This window comes from Nomascus leucogenys, chromosome 22a (genome assembly GCF_006542625.1).
Source record: "Nomascus leucogenys isolate Asia chromosome 22a, Asia_NLE_v1, whole genome shotgun sequence".
NCBI classification, from domain to species: Eukaryota; Metazoa; Chordata; class Mammalia; order Primates; family Hylobatidae; genus Nomascus; species Nomascus leucogenys.
Window position 1 is genome coordinate 28201342 of NC_044402.1, and position 13201 is coordinate 28214542.

The 13201-nt window shown below is 38.8% G+C and overlaps 1 protein-coding gene across 3 annotated transcripts in view; it reads left to right on the forward strand.

The window, feature by feature from the left end:
• Positions 1 to 13201, forward strand: part of TMED8 (transmembrane p24 trafficking protein family member 8) — a 45479-nt gene that overhangs the window by 2679 nt on the left and 29599 nt on the right. The window contains exon 1 of one of the 3 annotated variants that reach the window (XM_030802271.1): positions 8480 to 8641. The exons of the other annotated variants lie outside the window; for them this stretch is intronic. The gene's annotated coding sequence lies outside the window, so the exon portion shown is untranslated. Of the gene's footprint in view, positions 1 to 8479; positions 8642 to 13201 lie in introns of those variants that run through there. 3 annotated transcript variants of the gene reach the window in all.

A 13201-nucleotide genomic window follows, 5' to 3' on the forward strand; every position in this document is an offset into this window, starting at 1 on the left:
TTCCTTGGGTTAGAGCAATGGTTCTCAACCAGGTACGATTTTGTATCCCCAGGGCATGGTAATGTTTGGAAACATTTTTGCTCGTCACAGGTGGTGGCAGCTATTGCTGACATCTAGTGAGGATAGGCTAGGGATGTTTGCCAAACATCCTGCAAGGCACAGGGCAATCCCCATAACGAGGAGGTATCTGGCTCCAGATGTCAGTGGTGCTGCTTTTGGGAACCCTGTGTTAGAGTTAAGCTGGGCTTCCAAAGCAGTGTGGAAATATTATATTTGGCCTGGACCAGAGGCTTGGGCGTAAACCCCAAAAAACTGCTTTAAACTTGGAATTTGTTTGATTGGATCCTTCTGCCATCTTCGTCTATAAAATGATACAATGAGTAAGCAATAGAGCTCTAAGAAAGAATGAAATTTAATGAGATTTCTCTCACCTTTTCAGAGAGAAAACAGCAGTAAGAAATAGAATTGGATATTCAGGTGTCTGTTAGTCCATTTGGAATACCTGAGACCGAATAATTATAAGAAAAGAGTTTTAATTGGCTCATGGTATTGCAGGGTGTACAGGAAGTGTGGTCTTGGTATCTGCTTCTGGTCAGAGCCTGAAGAAGCTTACAATCATGGTGAAAGGGGGAGCAGGTATGTCACATGGCGAGAGTTGGAGGGAGGGAGAGAGAGAGAGAATAATCATAACTTGTTTTTTGAAAGTGTTCTCTGCAGAGAATACCTATTGAGTGTCTTCATGTTTGTTAGCTGAGGTTTTGGTGAAAAGGAAGAAAAGGATTTATGTTATTATGAACTAAGCTCTCCAGGGTCATGGTGTTCTTACTGTTTTATGCATTGTAATTGTTTTTAATAGTCTTTTATTTGAGGCACCTGGGTTCTTCAGTTCCCCAGAGGAGAGCTAAATCATTCTTTAATTATGAAACTCTGTGAGGCATACTTGTTTCATCACTTAAAGGCAGGTTTTTTTTTTTGTTTTTGTTTTTTTTAAATTTAAAGGAAAATAAAACTCTATTGTGATCCTGAAGACAGCAGTAGAACTTAGTTAGGTGTGTATGTCCCCCAGAGCTATCGATACATTTAGATGTTGAAGATAGAAACAGGTCAGGTAAACTTGTTCATGGTTCAAAGGTAGGTGTTAGAATATTACAATAAGTCTTTTTGCAGTGATGAAAATATTTCATATCTGTCCCAGCTACTCAGGAGGCTGAGGCAGGAGAATCGCTTGAACCCGGGTGGCAGAGGTTGCAGTGAGCCAAGATTGCACCACTGCACTCCAGCCTGGGCGACAGAGGGAGACTCTGTCTCAAAAAAAAAAAAAAAAAAAAAAAAAAAAAAAAAATATATATATATATATATATAAAATATCTGTGGCTATTTCAATGTACATGAGTTAAAATTCAAAATTTGGTGGCTACTATGTTGAATGGTAAGAATAATAGGGAGTCTATGACAAACAGCCTTGATGTTTTTTAGTTTTCTATTGTGGTTTTATGTCAAAACGTTAACATTTTGTCTGCCTGTGGCTTTCTTTTTCTTACAGTGGTTGTGTTTTTAGTGTCCAGATAGTCGATTAGTCAGATAGTTGATTATTCATGTCGTGATTCAGTCTAAACAGTATAACCAAAGGTGCACAATCTGAGTGACCTCTCAGGAGCACATCCCACTCAAGGGCTGAAGAGAAATTGGATCACATGGTCACTATATTTGGCTGGAACATAAACTCACCTAATTTGTTTTCGTTTAAGCCTCTCGAGTCTGTAACCACATAGCCTGCTTTTAGTTCCTCTGCACTGGAATCTAAAATGACAGGCTAATTATCTCTTTGCAGCCTGTTTACTGAGGGGGAAATCCTCTGAGGCCTGTTCTAAAGAACCCTGACCTGATATTCAAATGCTTTTGAAAAAAAACCTGCTTTTTGGTTCTCCTTGTAGGGAAAGTACGAAGTACACAGTAAGTTTGAATCCCTAGGATGATCAGAATGTCTGAAACCAGACCCTTTGGTAACGTAGAAAGAAAATGCACATTTAAAAAGTTGTCAAATATAAAATAAGGTATTTTAAGGAGTTCCTTTTTTCTCTCTCTTTTGCTTTAGTGGCCATCAATGATCAATTAAGTTATTGTTAAGCTTCCATTTTTCCTCCTCCGTTCATTGTTTCTGAGATTTTGGCCACTGAGGAACCATGGTAATGACTTTGCCACACTAGAGAATACCATTACACTATTAGTTATTTACTATTTTTTCTTGACATTGACATTTAATTGACACTTAAAAGTTTCATTCTAAATAATACCTATGATATTACTAGTTTGATGTATCCATTTTTCTTAATATTTACTAGAATACATATTTTTAAAAATAAAAAACATTTCCCCACATACCATCTAAATTTGCAAAGTCTGGCCTGATTTCTCTGATCTCTTCTAGGAATACTTTCGGAATTGGCGTATATTTGGCTAATATAATAAAAGCTATACTATAGGAAAATTGGCTTTTTCTTCTTCATAGTGGCTTAAATTTCACGGAATAACTTCAGGAAACCTAAAAGGCTGTGCTCATAATTCTCTCTCACTGAAACAGGGCTGCATCTCCCACACTTTATACTTCTAGAAATAAAGTTATGTTTTTCTTTCTCCTTTTCTTACTTCCTGCCTCTCTGAATCCAATTATAAGTTGTTTTACCAGTAGTTCTTATGTAATTTAGGGCATTCTTTAAAATTAAAAATAACTTAGGGCATTCCTTTAAAATTAAAAATCGAAAGTTCAACTCCTTACGGGATGGAAAGAAAAAAAAATCAAAAGCATATTTTTTTCCCAGTATACATTAAGTTGTTAAAATGCTGTGAGAAGTGGTGCTTACCATGTGAAAAATGCTCAACCTAACTCACAATAAGGGAATTGGAAATCCTAACTACACTTGGTAGTTTGCTAACTCACTTTGTTGGTCAGTGTGCAGAAGCAGACACTCATGCATTGCTGATAAGATTGTAAATTGGTACAGATTCTATGGAGGGCAACTTGTCAATATCCATCAAAATTACAGTATAGGCCCCTTTGACTCATTCTTTCCAGGAATTTATCCTATAGATTAATTTATTCTCCTGTTTAATGACATAGATACAAGGTTATTATGGCATTGTTTGTAATGGTAACAGATTAGAAAGAACATGAATGTCTATCAATAGGAAACTGGGTAAATACATTATGGAATATTCACCCAATGAAATATTAATCAGCTGTAGAAAAGAATGAGGAAGCTTTTCATGTGCAGTTATGGAAAGGTCTTCGAGATATAAGTGGAAAGAACAAAGTACACAGTAGTATGTCCAGCATGCCCCCCCCGCCTTTTTTTTTATTTGAGACGGAGTCTCACTCTGTTGCCCAGGCTGGAGTGCAATGGCGTGATCTTGGCTCACTGCAACCTCCGCCTCCCGGGTTCAAGCAATTCTCCTGCGTCAGCCTCCCAAGTAGCTGGGGTTACAGGCACGTACCACCACACCCAAGCATGCCCATTTTTTGTGTAAAACAGTGAAAAAGTGTATATATGTACACACACACACAGACACACATACTTTTTTTATATGCATAAAACATCTTTGGAAGACTACACAAAACCAAATAACATTGATTGCTCTTGGAGGTAGGGACTGACATGGGAGGAAATTTTCACTGTATACTTATATGCATTTTCAATTTTGAATAATGTGGATAAATTATTCAGAAATAGTTAATAAAAATAGTCTTTAAAATATATAAATATATGTATACATAGATACACACACACACAAGCTTGGCATGAGACTTCACTATGTTTATATCCTAAATAAGAGCCTTTCTATAGGTCTGCATTCTGTTTCTGCTCATCAGGAACTGACATTTTCTAGACCTTTTTCTCTCAGTGAATTTTTTATAAAATGAAGGTTATAAGTCTCCTTAGAGATTAATTTTGTGTTATTCTTTAAATCCACTAGTGTCTTTCATTATTTTTGTGCTAGTTTCATTTCTGTCTAAAAATTTAACCTTTTTGAAGTCTTCATTACGATCCAAAGGACAGGATAAGCCAAAGGGGGATAGACATAGTAGATAAACTGATATTATTAATGACAGAGAGAGGGCAGAATTTTTTTTTTTTTGAGACGGAGTCTCGCTCTGTCGCCTAGACTGGAGTGCAGTGGTGTGATCTTGGCTCACTGCAACCTCCGCCTTCTGGGTTCAAGCGATTCTCCTGCTTCAGCCTCCCGAGTAGCTGGGATTACAGGCATGTGCCACCATGCCCGGCTAATTTTTGTATTTTTAGTAGAGATGGGGTTTCACCATGCTGGCCAGGTTGGTCTCGACTTCCTGACCTTGTGATCTGCCCGCCTCGGCCCTCCCGCCTCAGCCTCCCTTACAGGCAGGCATGAGCCACCGTGCCCAGCAGAGGGCAGAACTATTTTTGTTTCTATTTTGTTCACTAAGGTATATTCAGATTGATAAGGGTAAATAGGCAGTATGGATTTCTGTTTTCAGCAATAGCAGACTAGGTAATTATGTCTCATTGGGGACAATTAGAAAATATGGGTGAAATATAAACATCTGCTGGAAGATACTGGAGAGATAGAAAGTTATGAAGAATTACCTAGCTGTGATCCATACGAGAGCTATAGAGATCCAAGGACAAGAGTCTATTCTGGGGCTCTTTTGTCCCCTGAGGGTACATGCTGGATTCCTGAGTGGGGAAGCTGAGTGACAAGGTCATGAAAAGTGCCTCTTTGAACTCAAGTAACAGGAAATGGATTAGTGTTCAGGACCTATCAAGTAAGCGGGAGCCTGGTGAACTCCATTTCCTTTGGGTTAGGGCCATGAAAGGCCATGCCTTAAAAGTAGGTCGTTGCAGGGAGTGCAACTCAGCTTCAGAAACAGCTAAGTTCACGAATTGGGATTTTTGGGTGGCTTTGACAAGCTGGTTCTAAAATACATATAGAAGGCCACAAATAGCAAAGACACTCTTGAATAAGAACAACAACAGGGAAAGATTTGTTCCATCCAACATCAAGACTTATTTTAAAGTTTTTAAAGAGTAGTCAGGCTTTAGGAATAGAATCAAAAGCTTAGAAACATGTTTATATGGACACTTGCTTTGCAACAAAGATTGTTAACATAGAGCAGTGGGTAAGGGAAGGTAAATGTTTCTGGGACAATTGAATATTCTAAGAGAAAGGAAAGTAAAGAAACTTAATCTTTACCTCACACATCATACACAAAAAATCAACTCGGTAGATTATAGAACAGTATGTGAAAGGTAGTACATGAGCACCTATAGGATACAGGAGAATATTTTCAGATCTCAATATAGTGAAAGACATCTTAGACAGGACACACAAAGACTAAGGAAGGCAAATTTGATAAATTTTGAGTACACAAAAGTACTTTGTTTCATCAAAGGCCACCATTAAATGGGAAAAATCATGTCACAGAGTGGAAGCAGGTTAATTATAATACATATACCTGACCAAAGTTTTGTATCTAAAACTCCTATAAATAATAAAAGGACTGGGCATGGTGGCTCATGCCTGTAATCCCAGCACTTTGAGAGGCCGAGGTGGGCGGATCACGAGGTCAGGAGTTTGAGAACAGCCTGGCCAATATGGTGAAACCCAGTCTCTACTAAAATACAAAAATTAGCCGAGTGTGGTGGCACATGCCTGTAGTCCCAGCTACTAGGGAGGCGGAGGCTGAAGAATCTCTTGAACCCAGGAGGTGGAGGTTACAGTGAGCCGAGACCATGCCACTGCACTCCAACTTGGGTGACAGAGCAAGACTCCGCCTCAAAAATAAATAAATAAATAAATAAATAATAAAAAGGACAATCCAGTAATAAAATTGGCAAGAGACTTGGAGAGGCACTTCACAAAAGAAGATTTTTAAATGGCCAAGAAATAAGAGTCATCAGTGAAATACAAACTAAATTAGCATACATCTACCAGAATGGCCCCCCAAAAAATTTTAACATGACCAAGTGTCAGAGAAGGTCCAGAGTAATGAAAATGGTGCTACAATGCCGGTAGCATTATATTTGGTACAACCCCTTCAGAAAATAGTTTGGCATTATCTACTGAAATTTAACATTCAAATTTCTATGACTTAACCATTTCCATTATGACATTTATATCCAACATAAATGCATGCACTGTAGCCAAAACACAAGAATATTCATAGCAGCATTATTCATAATAGCCCCAAACTGGAGTTAACCTAAGTATCATCAACAATAGATAGATAGCTCATGGTGGATTCATGGAATAATGTACAGCAATGAAAGTGAACAAACTGGCTGGGTGCAGTGGCTCATGCCTGTAATCCCAGTACTTTGGGAGGCTGAAGTGGGCAGATCACATGAGGTCAGGAGTTTGAGACCAACCTGGCCAACATGGTGAAACCCCATCTCTACTAAAAATACAAAATTAGCTGGGCGTGGTGGTGGGCGCCTGTAGTCCCAGCTGCTCAGGAGGCTGAGGCAGGAGAATCGCTTGAAGCCAGGAGGTGGAGGTTGCAGTGAGCCGAGGTTGCAGTGAGCCAAGATTGCAACATTGCACTCCAGCCTGGGGAACAAGAGTGAGATTCTGTCTCAGAAAAAAAAAAAAAAAAAAAAGAAAGTTAACAAACCTACCTACAATTACATGGGTGCATCTTTTGATGCATATTTTGGTGGCTGCATCAAAATAATGATTGAAATAAGCAAGACCCAAAAGAAAACATTCTTTTTCATTTCCCTTTATATAGAATTCAGAAAACAGGCCCAGTGAAGCAACACTGTTTAGGAATGTTTACTTAGGTGGCCCAGCTATAAAGAAAGCAAGGAAATAATGTCCATAGTTGGGATAGTGGTTTTCTTACCTTAAGGAGGAAAGGATCAGGTAATGATTGGGAAGGTCATGAGTGGGGCTTCTGGAGTATTAGAAATGTTCTATTTCTTGGCCTGGGTGGTGTTTGTGATAATTTATTGAGGTATACACTTTTGTATACTCTTCTACATTTGTGTTACATTTCACAATAGAAAAGATTTAAATTTTTTTGTTGTTTGTTTTTTAGACAGAGTCTTGCACTGTCACCCAGGCTGGAGTGCAGTGGTGTGATCTCAGCTCACTGCAACCTCTGCCTCCCAGGTTCAAGTGATTCTCCTGCCCCAGCCCCCCAAGTAGCTGGGATTACAGACATACACCACCATGCCTGGCTAATTTTGTATTTTTAGTAGAGCCAGGGTTTCACCATGTTGGCCAGGCTGCTCTGCAACTCCTGACCTCAAGCCATCTGCCTGCCTCGGGCTCCCAAAGTGCTGGAGTTACAGGCGTGAGCCACTGCGCCCAGCCTAGAAAAGGTTTTTAAAAGAGTCGCTGTATAATGTAGTTTGTAAGAATGCTGACTTTGGTCTTGGATTGCCTGAGTGCATATCACTTCTATTTGTATTTGCTGGTCATCTTGGGCATCTTGATTTCTCCAAGCTTCAATTTCTTAAACTATAGAAAGGGAGTAATAATAGTATCAACTTCAGTGGCTCTATAATTCAGTGCAATTCAGTGACTATTCAATATGATGATGCCTACAAAAAACTTAGAAAATAATTGACATATAATAAGTGACCACTGAGTCTTGGTTATAATAACAAAGATGATCAGAATAAAGACAGAATAGCTAGGTACTTTAAGTTCAGATTTCTGGACCCAGTGAAATTCTATCCAGGAATTTTGGTCAGAGTTCTTTTTACAAGCCATATAAGTTAATTCTGGCTGTCTTAAGCAGAAAGAGGATTTATTAGAAGGAGAAAGGAGGCTCACCAAATTGTTAGAAGGCTGGAGGACTCCAGAGCCTAAGCAGCAAGAACAACTCGGCCGTTTGGCTGCCACTAGATGAATTCTTTCTCTCGTTTGTCCCACTCCTGTTTCACCTGTTCCAGGTGGGAATATTTTAGGTTATGTGCTTGTTCCCTGAATTCCTGGTACTACGAAGAGAAGGATCTTCCATTCTGACTTCCACTGAGTGCTATTGTCAGTGACAGTTCTCCCCAAGGAGGAAAAGGTTGAGTATTTTTGAAAGCCAGAAGATTGACAGATGACTGCTACGTCTGGGGTCCTGAAGTAACTTGCAAATATACTTGTGCACCATCTTTGAGGGATGTTGGGGACTAGAAATGGACATATCTAGTTATCCTGAAGGGAAAGAGTATAATCTAGAATCTGGAGACCATTAAACTTGATCTAGATTTTCAGTAGAATATGTTATTTGAATGTAAAGAAAATAAGTGTTGCTAGGAGCCAGCATGGGTGAACTAAAAACACATTTGACTACCTAATTATTTTCTAACTGTAGACTTTCTAGTATTTCATTACTAGTTAGGTCCTTTCTCTCTGATGGACTTCTGCAGAGGCCTCCTATCTGATCTCGTAAAATCCATCCTACCTATGGCTGCGATAGAATTGTACCAAAAAAATACAGATTTGACTATGTCATTTCCTAGCTTAAAATTATTCATCACCTTTGGGATAAAGGACCTTCACACACTTTTTCCTGCTAGATTGAAAGCATCATGAGAGCCAGAACTATGTCTGCTTTGGATATTCTCTCCAGTACCTAGGATGTGGCCAGGCACTTACTAGGAATTTGGTAAGTATCAAGTTAAATCACTGGGACCTGTGGCTCTCAGCTCATCTCTCTGCATTTGTGCAGTGGCCTCCAGCCACACTGAACTGCCATGGTGGTGTTTTTTTATGTTCTTGGTTTTGTTCATTCAGCCTCCTTTGCCTGTAGTGCCCTTTTCCACTTGACTTGGCCAAGTCCTGGTCATTCTTGAATTCAGTGCAATTGTCATCTCTTTCAGGAAACCTCCTTTGACACTTTTATTCCCTAAATTAGTTAACTATATGTGTATCTGTGACATCTAGTGCATAATTCTATCCTAAAGGATACCACGCTTATATTACAACTGTCTGTTTATGAGTTTATCTTCCTCACTATGTTGAGTTCCTTGAGGGCACAAATCATGTCTAATTTAACTGTATATTCCCTACATGGAATATACTGCCTGACATATAGCAGGGGCCCAGTGAAGTTCTGTTGAATTTAGGCAAAGCCATTAACTCAAATTTCCCTTTTTCATGTGGTTGCTGTATATATAGTATATTTTGATTTTGGCAAAATATTTGGCAGGGTGATATCTGAAGGAGATTCAGTGGGCTGTTTTAAATGGATAAATATCATTGTTGAGTGGAAAAGGTAGGTTAAGTAGTATGTGTGGTCAGAATTAACTTATTAAACAACAAAAAAGGCAACTGATTTTTATGCATAAAAGAGCTTGTTTCAGCCATATGAGCTATTAAAGGATGACAGATTAAAACAGTAGTGTTTCATCATGTTCTATCTATAGAATGGCTGCAGTTAATAAGGAATGATTATATCTAGTGTTAGTGAAAATGTGGGGAAATGGTTACACTCGGATATCCACTCCTAGTAGAAGTGAATTTTGGAGAGAAATTGGGCAATGTGTATAAAAGTGTTAATGTGTAGACCTTGACACGGTTTTTCAGTTCTGGGGACTTGTCCTATAGAAATGAAGTAAAATAAGGCTTAAATAACAAAATGCAAGGTGGGGGTGGCGAGGGTGCCTGTATTCTCAGCTACTTGGGAGGCTGAGGCAGGAGGATCACCTGAGCCCAGGAGTTTGAGGCTGCAGTGAGCTCTGATTATGCCACCAGACTCCAGCCTGGGCAACACAGTGAGACCCCATCTTAAAGAAAAAATCATGGCTCATGCCTGTAACCCTAACACTATGGATGGCCCGTGTGGGAGGATTGCTTGAGCCTAGGAGTTTGAAACCAGCCTGGGCATCACAGGGAAACCCTGTCTCTACAGAAAAATTTAAAAATTAGCCAGATGTGGTGATGCATGCCTGTGGTCCTAGCCTCAGCCTCCTGAGTAGCTAGGAGCTACTCAAGAGGTTAAGGCTGCAGTGAGCTGTGATCGCAAAAGTACACTTGAGCCCTAGAGGTCAAGGCTGCAGTGAGCTGTGATCACAACACTACACTCCAGCCTGGGTGATAGAGCAAGATCCTGTCTCAAAAAAAAGAAGAAAAAAAAAAAGAAAGTGCTCTAATGCATTAAAAGATAAGAGAAGTGCAAATTAAAATTAATATACCATTCTTCACATACCAAGTTCTGCCAATTTTCCAACAGTTTGACAACATACTCTGATGTGCCAGGTGTGGGGAAACGGGCACTCATATATTGATGCAGTGAATGTAAAATAGATGATCCTTGCGGAGAATTTGGTTCAGAAATTCCACTCTCAGGAATCTATCCCAAAGATACACTAGCAAAAATATGAAATATTCACAAGGCATTCTAGCACAGTTCGTAATATTAATAGACTGGAAATAACCCTAATGTCTATCAGTAGGTACATGAGTATGGTGTACATCCACACAGTCAAGTATGCCAGTTTAAAAAGTAATGAGCCAGCTGTGGTGGCATGCACCTGAATCCTAGCAACTCAGGAGACTGAGGCAGGAGGAATGCTTGAGCCCAAGAGTTTGAGTACAGCCTAGGCAACATCAAAAAAAAAGAGGAATAATGTTAGGCTATTTATTTGTGATACTATTATTATGATTATTATTTTAGAGACTGGGTCTGACTCTGTCACCCAGGCTGGAGTGCAGTGGCATGATTATGGCTCACTGCAGCCTGGAACTCAAGTGATCCTCCTGTCTCAGCTTCCCAAAGTACTGAGATTACAGGCCTGAGCCACCATGCCTGGCCTCTTCTTTTTTAATGTAAGAATTTATTGCTATCAACATTCTTCTTAGAACTGCTTTTGCTTTCGTTGCATCCCATAGGTTTTAGTATGTTACATTTCCATTCTCTTTTGTCTCAAGATACGTTTTCTCTTTTGATTTCTTCTCTAATCTATTGGTTGTTCAGGAGCAGGTTGTTTAATTTCCACATCTTTGTGATTTTTCCCTGAATTCCCTCTGTTACTGATTTCTAGTTTTTTACCATTGTGGTTGGAAATAATACTTGTTATGATTTCAGTTATAAATTTGTTAAGACTTGTTTTGTGGCCTAACATCTAATCTATTCTGGAGAATGTTACATATGCAATGGAGAAGAATGTGTATTCTGCTACTGTTGTATGGAAAGTTCTGTGTATGTCTGTTGGGCCCATTTGGTCCTAAGTGTAGTTCAAGTCTAGTATTTCCTTATTACTTTTCTGTCTAGTTGATCTATCCGTTGTTGAAAATGGGATATTGAGGTCCCCTACTATTCTTATATTGCTATCTATTTTCCCCCTTCATGTCTATTAAAATTTGGTTTATACCTTTAGGTGCTCTGATGTTGAGTGCATATGTATTTATAATTGTTATGTCCTCTTGATGGCTTGACCCCTTTATCATCAAATAATGGCCTTCTTTGTTTCGTGTGACAGATTTTAGACTTTATTTTGTCTAAGTACAGCCACCTCTGCTCTTTCTTGGTTACTGTTTACATGGAATATCTTTTTCAATTCTTCCACTTTCGGCCTGTATGTGTTCTTAAAGCTAAAATGAGTCTCTTGTGGGCAGCATATAGGTTGGGTCTCAGTTTTTTTTAATCCATTCACCCACTTGGTGTCTTCTAATTGGAGAACTTAATCCATTTACATTCAAGCTTATTATTGATAGGGAAGGATTTACTTCTATTTTGTTAATTGTTTTCTGGTTGTTTTGTAGAGCCCTTGTTCCTTTCTTGCTCTTGTTTTCCTTTGTGATTTGGTAATTTTCTATAATGCTGAGCTTTGATTCCTTTCTCTTTATTATTTGTTTATCTGGGGTGGTTTTTTGCTTTGTGGTTACCATGAGGCTTATATAGAATAAATTATAGTTAGAATAGCTTATTTTAAACTGGCAACAACTTTAGATGTAGAAGGAAATTTACTCAACATAATAAAGACTACTTATGAAAAACCCAAAGCCAGTGTCATAATCAATGTGGAAAAATGAAAATTTTTTCTCTATGATCTGGCACAAGGCAAAGATGACCACTCTCACCACTTCTATTCAACATAGTAATGGAAGTGCTAGCAAGAGCAAGCAGACAAGAAAAAAAAAGGCATACAATTAGCTGAATGGTAGAAGTTATGTCCATTTGCAGATGACATGATCTTATATGTAAATAACCCCAAAAACTCTACAAAAAAAACCTTAGAATTAATACATGACATCAATAAAGTTGCAGGATAAAAAATCAGTGTACAAAAGTCAGTTGCATTTCTGTACACAGTAACAACCTATCCAAAAAATCAAGAAAATAATCCCAAATTACAGTAGCATAAAAAATACTTAATAAATTAGCCTAGCGTGGTAGCCCATGCCTGTTGTCCCAGCTACTTGGGAGGCTGAGGTGGGAGGATTGCTTGAGCCCTGGAGGTCGAGGCTGCAGTGAGCTGTGATTGTGCCACTGCGCTCCAGCATGGGTTACGGAGACCCTGTCTCAAGAAAAAAAATACTTACAAATAAACTTAACCAGAAAGATCTGGACACTTAAGACTATAAAACACTGATGAAAGAAATTAAGAAGACACAAACGAATGGGAAGACATCCTGTGTTCGTGATTTGGAAAAATTAATATTGTTCAAATGTTCATACTACCCAAAGCAATATGTAGATTTAACACAATCCCAATCCAAATTCTAATGACATTCTTCACAGAAATAGAAAAAACAATTCTAAAATTTGTATGTAACCACAAATACCCCGAATATACGACAATCCTAAGAAAGAAAACATTGAGGCATCACACTTTCCGATTTCAAATTCTATTACAAGCTATAGTAATTAAAACAGTATGGTGCTAGTATAAAAACAGCAGATCAGAATTGAGAGCCTAGAAACAAACCCAAGCATATATGACCAACTAATTTTTGACAAAGGCACTAAGAGGACACAGTGGGGAAAAGATAGTCTCTTCAATAAATGGTTCGGGGAAAACTGGATTTCCACATGCGAAAGAATGGAAATGGGCCGGGCGTGGTGGCTCATGCCTGTAATCCTAGCACTTTGGGAGGCCCAGGTGGGCAGATCACTTGAAGTCAGAAGTTTGAGACCAGCCTGGTCAACATTGTGAAACCCCGTCTCTACTGAAAATACAAAAAAATTAGCTGGGTATGGTGGCATGCACCTGTAATCCCAGCT